This window comes from Physcomitrium patens, chromosome 12, assembly GCF_059467195.1.
Source record: "Physcomitrium patens ecotype Gransden chromosome 12, ASM5946719v1, whole genome shotgun sequence".
Lineage (NCBI taxonomy): Eukaryota > Viridiplantae > Streptophyta > Bryopsida > Funariales > Funariaceae > Physcomitrium > Physcomitrium patens.
Genome location: NC_143421.1, coordinates 6342290 through 6351243, shown reverse-complemented (window position 1 = coordinate 6351243; position 8954 = coordinate 6342290).

Below are 8954 nucleotides of genomic sequence, written 5' to 3'. Positions count from 1 at the left end.
ATTCTTGGTTCTCTAGTGCTTATAGGGTGTTGTACAATTGGAGAAGGAACGTGATTTGTTATAGATGTTGAAGCAGCTCCGATCATCTCTATATCTCCACTTTCTGCTATTCTTGTTCTTTCCTGTGTTGGTGAATTGAGTTGATGCATCGCAAGCATTAACTCCCTCATTTGCTCTTGCATTTGTGCCATTGCACTCTTCATTTCAACAAGCTCTGCCATAATGACACTAAGAAGAAAAATTTGTTTGATATTGCTCAAGACAAAAGAAAAGAAAGACTTGATAACAAAGAAGATGCTAAGAACAATATCAGTTTAGAAGTGGATAATCCGCAAACTTCTAATACGCTTATGTCTTGTCAAGAGAAAGGGGTAATCCACTCTTACTCAAGAAAAAATAAAGCTCTGATATTGTAAGTGCACTCTTGTCAATCTGTCAAGGACAAAGACTCGATGAGGAAAAATATACACCAAAAGGCTATCTCGATATAATAAGTCAAAATATAAACAAGTAGGTATATTAAAAGGAAACTGGAATGGCTATTGCCACAAGACAAGAAACTAAAGACTCTTGAACCTGGACTAGAAGCAAGAAAGGAGTTGACAAGAGTGAAGAAGCCTTCACTCTTGTCTCTATATATACTATCTAACTAGGGGCTACGTGGCGACGTTCTATAAGACCTCCAATATGTGTTGACTTTGTAGGACACATGCCTTGACTTACAAGGCAAGTTTTTCTACGTGTGGGCCACATAGTTAGCTTGATCTTCAAGCTAACAACATGTATGGCACATGGCCAACTTGTTGACCACGTTTCTAATCCAAAAAGTCAATTAAAGACACCTATGAAGTCAAAGCAACGTCTAGGAAGTTTCTAGGAAGCTTCTATATTAAATATTATACAATTAACTTACTTTTATCTACTTTTACTTACTTCTACCTATTTCTATATGTAATTATTAGCTTACATGATTATGGCCGTGACACATTGTCATTTTATGAAATAAATTTTATTTGAGACCCTTTTATAGTAATAAGAAGTATTTTGTGAAATTAAAAGTATTTCATGAGAGAAAATGGGTGATTATGGAGTGTCAAAGCTTACATAAGATGTTAAAATAGATTGTAAGATTTGAGAGAAGTCTTATAAGTGAAGTTGAGAGTAATTAAAGAGAGAAATTACTTGTTTACTCACAAAGATGATGTTTTGGATTTCTAAGGCAACAATACCTTAATATTGATTTTATATATATATATATATTTTTGATTTTCTTGAATGCATCCTTTTTTTAGACATGACTTCAAGTAGAGGTGAGAGTTTGAGAGTGATTAAGAAGTTTAGGGGTAATAACTTTTACCATTGGAAGAAAAAAAATAGAGCTTTTATTGGCTTCATTGGACCTTTGAAATATTATGGATGAAAAATAAAGAACCTCCAAGTGACGATGCTGATGTCAAAATGAAAAAAGAGTACAAACATCGTAAAAAGAAGGCTTTTGGCATGATTGCATAAAATTTAGACGATGCCAATTTTTCACATGTAATTATTTGCAATAGAGTAGGAGAAGCATGGAAGACTCTTTGTAACATCTATGAGAATGTAAACCTTATCAATATTCTATGGAGAAGAACAAAATTCTTAATAGTAAAGATGGAAGAAAGAAATGACTTCATGGCTCATGTCAACAAGATAAAAGCACTTGAAAGTCAACTAACAATTGTTGACAAGCCAATTATTAATGAAGACATTGTATTGATATTACTCATAAACCATCTCAAGTCCTACAATTACCTCATTGTGGCATTGGAATCTATCAACATGAAGGAACTTACTATGAATTATATCACATCAAAGCTTGTACATAAAGTAACCAAGAAGAAAGAAAAGGAGCTTCAAAGTGATAATTTAGCTTTATTTTTAAGACAAGATAAAGATGGTAATTTTTATTAATTTGATAATTCAAAAAATAATATGAAATACTTCTCTATTTGTAGAAAATTAGATTACTTTGCTAGAAATTTACAAAGCTAAGAAAGGAGATAGAAAGAATGTAAAAAATACTAGTAATAACTTTGATGGAGATAACTATATTTTTTTAGCAAGTGAAGGAGCCTCCATAGCTGCTATGTCAAAGAGGATTATAGATTTGGATGCTACGAGGTATATAACATTATATAAGTATTCATTTGACACTTGTGAAGAAATTTCAGCAATCAAAGTTTGGTTGGGAGATAATAGCATGGTACAAGCTATTGGAATTGGATCCATTATTGTAGAAATTGTTGTGAAGGACTAAATCAAGAGAATTAAGTTGAAAGAAGTCTTACATGTGCCAAAGATGAAGAAAAACATCCTTTCAGTGAATAAACTTGTATCACCTAATTGTAAGATTGAATTTGATAAGAATGGATGTTTTGTGAAGACATTGGATGGACAACATATTGCCAAAGGCCTTCAAGATGGCAACCTCTATTTCATCAATTATAAGAAGGTGAATGGAGTAGAAGTAGAAATATTTACTGATTTTTCATAAGATCAAGACAAGTTTGGAATTTGATATCAACAACTTAGTCATTTGAATATTAAAAGCATGAAAGAGCTCCAATCTATAGTAAGTAGCTTGATTCTTAGTCAATTCAACCACAATACCTTGACACTTGCTTGTGAAGGTTATATATAAGATAAGAATAAGAGGCTTCATTTCTAAGAGGACTTATAATATGCGCAAACAAATTATTGGAGATTGTGTATTCTGATATTTGTATACCAATGAAGACACCATCAATTGGAGAAAAAAGGTACTTTGTCATATTTATTAATGATTTTTCAAAAAAATTATGAATTTACATCATTAAAATAAAAAGTGAATGTTTTTGAAGGTTTAAGGAATTTAAGACTTTTGTAGAAAAATAATATAAATGTAAAATCAAAGTGTTGCACATGGATAATAGAAGTAAGTATATATTAAAATATTTTGATGAATTCTTGAAGATTCAAGGTATTGGAAGACAATCCACTATACAATAAGATTCAAGATATTGAAGTTTTTGGAGCATAAGAGTGCTTATAAGTACTTGAAGATGTGCCCAAGTGGGAGTAATGATATATTTATAGACATATCTTCAATTTCAACAAAAGAAAAAGAAGAAGATGATGACATTGATAATGATGGAAATTCAAATCAAGATGAAGAGTTAAAGAAGATGGACCATAGTATGCCCACAATTACTAGAACCAAAAATAAAGATAATGAGGATATTAATGATGATGATGAAGAATACAAAACTTTGAATGAAAAGAAGCAAGTTTTAAGACAAAAAAAACTTACAAGAAACCTTTTAGTAAAAAAAGATGAAGCTTTATCTAATGAAAGGAGATATCATTTGAAAGATAAAAATCAACTTCGTATATAGTGGAAGAATGACATCTTTCCTTAAGTAAGTAAAAAATATATCAATGTTGCACTCCTTGTTGATCTTTTGAATTTGTGTGATACAATGAAGTCTATGGATGCTATGAAGTAAAAAAATGTCATGGAAGAAGAGTATAAATCATTCATAGACAATAAAATATGGAAATTTACTCAACTTCCACCAAATCAATCTTTAATTGGTTGTAAGTAGGTGTTTACAACCAAAAAAGATGCAATGGGCAATGTTGTGAGATATAAGTCTAGATTGGTTGTTAAAGGCTACTTACAAGTTGTTGGTGTTGATTTCAATGAGATATTTGCTTATGTGGCCAAATTCACGACTATTAGAACCATTGTTGAAATTAGAGCAATAATAGACTTGGAAATACATCAAATGGATGTCAAGACAAATTTCTTGAATGGAAATCTAAAATAAGTCATACATATGAATCAACTTCAAAGATTTGTAGAAGAAAAAAAATGACATCTTGTTTATAAGTTGAAAAAAACTTTGTATGGACTCAATTAATCTCTATTAGCATGGTATCAATGCATTGATACATTCTTTATGAATGAAGGATTTGGAAGGAGTGAATCTGATCATTCTTTATATGTCATACAATGAAGTGAGTTTATATTGATTGTCATTCTCTATATTGATGGTTTGGTCATCATAATTAATATTATAAAGATGATGAATTAATTGAAGACAAAGTTAGAAAAGAAGTATGACATGAGTGATTTGGAAGAACTTCATTATTATTTAGAAGTGGAGTTTATGAGAAATTGTGTTAAAAAGACCATTATAATAAGCCAAATCAAGTATATTGAAGCAGTGTTGAAAAAATTCAATATAAAAGAGTGTAAGCCTATTCGAACACCTTTGGATACCAATTTGAAGTTGATAAAGCTTATAGATGAAAATTTTTCTAAAGTTGAAGGCTAAATGTAAGGTGTTCTATACAAGGCAATAGTAGATTCACTTATGTATGCAATAGTTGGTATAAGAGTGGATCTTATATATGCAGTGAATGTTGTGAGCCAACACATATCAAAGGTTAGATCAATCTATTAGGCAACCATTAAAAGGATCATGAAATACTTAAAGGTACTTTGTATCTCGAATTGTGCCTTAGAAGTAATAACATTAGTTTGCATGGTTATTGTGATGGAAATTAGGTTGAAAATGAAAATAATAGAATATCAACATGATATGTATTTTTTTTTGGAATAGAAGCTATTTTGTAGAATTGTAAGAAACAACCAACAATTGCAAGATCAATAATGGAGGCAGAGTACATGACAGCAAGCCATGGTGCAATGGAGGTAATATAGCTGAGACAAGTTTTAAAGGATATTGGAGTATTGCAAATGAAAGCAACTGCAAATAAATGTGACAATCAAAGATGTCTTGTATTTACAAAGAATCCAAAGCATCATTCAAGAACCAAATATATTGGCATTTAAAATCACTTGATAAGAAAGAAGATTAAAATAGGAGTGATTGATATGAAGTATTGTACAACAAAAGATATAATTCCTAATTTCTTGACAAAAGTATTACTAGATGATAGAAATCACATGTTGACAAAGGCATTAGAATTAAAAGTCTTTTGATCAATAAAAAAATGAGAGTATTAAAGTAAATAAGTAAAAATAAAAATAAAATAAGTTATCTTGTAAAATATATTATCTTAGGTAAGTTGCTAATGATCAAAATTTTGACTCTTCGTGGTTAAAAGAAGTATCTTATAAATATATGATGAGATCAAGGACCAAAAATTAAAATCAAGAGAATAAAGTATGAACTATGAAATATTCAAAGACTAAGTAAGAGTAATTAATTTTTAGCATAGGATATCCTTATGGTTAGTATGATGCCAAAGGATCCTAACACTATAGTATATCCTTGAGATAAGTAAGATGCAAAAGGATCCTAAGACCATGTGTATAAAAGTCAAAGAGTAGAAGTTATCTTTTACGGCAACAACCACCACCTATAAATATTAAATGTTGGAAGTAAAAGATATCTTACTCCATACTTTTTTTGTGTGTAACCTTCTTGATGCTAAGTATTCATAGTGTTTTTTCTTTAATAATTTAACTCATAGCATAAAAAAATACATGATAAAATAAAACATAGGAAGTCTATAAGAAATCATATCTTGTATTATTAATTTTAGTCATGATAACTACAAATAGTTTTTCTACAAACCAAATAAAATACATAAGTTGAAATTATTATCATCAAAACAAATAATGAAGAATAAATATATACATTATCAAGAATTTTGTTGTTGATCCAAGAAAGTACAAAGTTTCTTGTTGTAGAGATCTTTATTACTTCTATATATCTTAGTTAGTTTATATCCTCTCCTTTACACTTGTTTGGACCAAATTATCACAAAAAAATTTACTTGCACCTAATCTAACCTATCTTATTTTGAAATTTTATAACTTAATATAAAATTAATAGAATGATTTGAAACCTTTTGAAATAGATTTCATATCTTATTTTCTTTTCAAAATCAAATTTTTAAAGTAATTGATGATTTAAATTATTTATAGAAAATAAATTAACTAAGCTAAATTTTTAGTCATTGTCTTTTTTTTTATTCACACATCGAATTATTCTTTTGTATATATCTCCAAAATCAAATTTCATAATAAATTGAAACTTTAGAATTCTATTTTAGACTTTACAAAACAATTGCAATCTAAATCTCATAATCATACCTCTTATAGATACCAAGTTCTAATCCCTCAAAATTGTTGTCCTTGATTTAAAAATTTGTTGGATCCTTTTTGATTAAGTACTTTGTTTCTCCTTGATTTGATTAATTTTTGTCCCTCAAACTTTATACATAGATAGATATATTTGTCTTAAATATTATTCTAAAATCTTATTTTAATCAAAGATTCCAATCAATTACAATAGACTCTAATCTAAGATCCAAAATCTTTTTATTAGCCAAAATAAACAACTCATCAACAATGCCCTTTGTACCTCTCATCACTCTCTTAAGTCACCTTGAGACCTCAAAAATATCAGGAAGATGTTTCCAAGATATTCCAAGTTTTCCTCTCAATGTCTCTTGGATGTTTCCTACTTGCCTCTTAGATGACTCTTAGTTGTCTTTAAGATGCAAAGTCATCCCTTGTAGTATCATATTATAACACAATTATATAGTGAAAATATTAAAAAAATTGATTTCTAATTAATATTCAACCATCTTGATTCAATAAGAACTCAAGATAATTAAAAAAAGATTTATGAAAGTCTTTTAGATTATTTATTTTTATTAATAGCCAGTAGATAAAAATTATTTATCAAATTTTCTTCTTAGGCTATAGAAACTCTTTTATTACCTTAGAAAGGCCATAAACTAGTAAAAATAAGATAGATGAGATAAATAATTGATCTAGTTGACATTAAGATAAAGATGAGGATAGGATTGTGTTTAAAAATTCCTAAAATACGTTGGATTGATACCTAAAAAGAACTAGTTGCAAATCAGGTTCAAAGTCAGAATCTAAGGTAGAAAACTGCACACCTACAGTGACTTCAGGATTTTTTTATAAATCAGAAAGAAGAATTTGGAAGAAGACTTTATAGAATTTTTTGAAGTATTGGTTTTGAGTGATTTGAATTTGTAATGAATTTGTAAAAGCTTTACAAAGTTAGAATTGTTTTGGGTGACTTCATATTTTATGAAATAAAATTAGATTTATAATTTGAGACATTTTGTGAGTTTTGTAGTACATCTATAAATGAATTTTTTTGGGATTGTGTATATAATTGTATTGAACATATGTTATAAATTTGAGCTTAATTAAATGATCAGATTAGAGGTTATTGAAGTTCACATAGGTTAAGATCTTGAAAATTGGATTTTAAGTCTAGTAAGGTTATCTAAAATTTGCAACAATCTCTCAATTGGATTGAAGGGATTTTTGTTGAAACTAATATTTGACTTGACTTCTAACACCTCTGAAAAATTTGAAAATAAATTAATAATAAAATTAGGAATTATTGTTGTGGAAAAATCAATATTAATGTCAAAGATATGGAAGCAACTCACATCCAAGTAGATTATGATATTTTTTTTTCTCATTTTATAAATTCGATTCTCTTCAAAATTATTATGTTTATTTTTAATTAAGGATTTGAGAGGTGCAAAATTTTTTAATTAAGACCAATGGTTTATTCAATAAAAATTGAGGTTTTATATTTGCTCTAGGATTGGTTTTAATTAATTAGGTTTTGGTTAGAATCTATTTAGGAATTGATTAGTATTTGATTAAGGATTTAGGATCTAATTAGGATTTCTTTAGGATTTGTTTAGAATTTCTTTAGAATTTCTTAAAGATTTTATTTAGATTTCTTTTGGATTCTTTTATGGTTTCATTAGGATTTTATTAGAATTTTTTATGATTTCTTTATGGTTTTTTATGATTTCTTTAAGATTTTCTTTGAATTTCTTTAGAATTTCTTTTGATTTTCTCTATTATTTCTTTATGATTTCTTTAGAAGTTCTTTAGGTTTTTTTTGTGTTTCTTTTGTAATATCTATGAATATTTATTTGAAATTCATCAATATTTGATTATGTTAATTAAGCTTTAATTGCACTTTATACATGATTCTATTAGAGTTGTTAGGATTTATTGTTGCAATTCTCTTTTATCTTCCATAGCTAATAGTTAGCCCATTTTCAAGCAAGATTTCACATACTATGACAATGGTCTACCATATCTTCACCACCAAACCTTCTCAATAATCAATTTAATATATATATGTAATTTGTAAAAATATAAATATTTAAAAAATTTCCAAATCTTCTAAAATCTTTTAATTCAATCTAATGTTTATTAGTCAATTTACATTTTTTTTGAGGCCTTTTAAGAGCCTTTGTAGTATTTCATAATAAGCAAAGATTTTTTAAAAGTTTTCTAGAATTTTTTATATAAAGTTCTTAAGACTCCTAAAATTTTCTCCAAGCCTTTAAATCTTATTTAATTATATTAAAAAACCCAATTTCCACTCTTTAAATAAAAAGGAAAAATGAAGGATTTTTTATTTATGGAACTAGAAGTTTTAGATAAGACCAAATATTTTTTATATTTTATTTTTTATTTTTTTTATCTTACAAAAAGTCTTGATGATTATTGGTGACTTTATGTTAAATTTAGTATGTATATAAAGAGAGTCGTGCAACAAAAAAAGATCATGAAATTAAAAAATATATAAAAAATAAAAATAAATTTCATAAAAATATTTGATTTAAATTTTAAAATAGTTTTGTTTTGTTAATAAGTTAAAGTTTAAAACTTAAAGTTTAAATTATCAAGATAAAATAAAATATACATATCAAACTATATATATATATATATATATATATATATATGATTCATAAAATTATATGATTATATAAATTTTATTACTAAAATTGCATATTATTAATAAAAGTTTATATATATATATATATATATATATATATATATAGTTTTTCTTATTAACTTAAATAAGCTCTTTAAATATTTA